Raw genomic sequence first — 289 nt, 5'->3', positions numbered from 1 at the left:
CTGAGGCGAGGCCGCGCCCGCTCCCCCGGGCGGGGAAGGGCCTGAGGCGGCCTCGGCTCCGGGCCGGTCCTTCGCGCCCCCCCGACCCCTCTTCCATCGCTCCGGCGCTGGCGGCGGTGCCCGGCTCTGTGCGTGAAGCGTCTTTTTGCTCTTGCCCCCCGCATCCCCCGTGGCGAGGAAGCGGGACCGGGTGGCGCTGGGGTTCCCAGGCGGATGGTGCGGCCCAAAAGTGCGGCCCGGCAGGGACACGGGCCGAGGCAGCGGCCGCGGTGCCCAGGGCCGGCGGGAG

This window comes from Apteryx rowi, unplaced genomic scaffold (assembly GCF_003343035.1).
Source record: "Apteryx rowi isolate R43461 unplaced genomic scaffold, aptRow1 scaffold_6, whole genome shotgun sequence".
In the NCBI taxonomy this organism is placed as follows: Eukaryota; Metazoa; Chordata; class Aves; order Apterygiformes; family Apterygidae; genus Apteryx; species Apteryx rowi.
Note: the sequence above shows the minus strand (reverse complement) of the source record.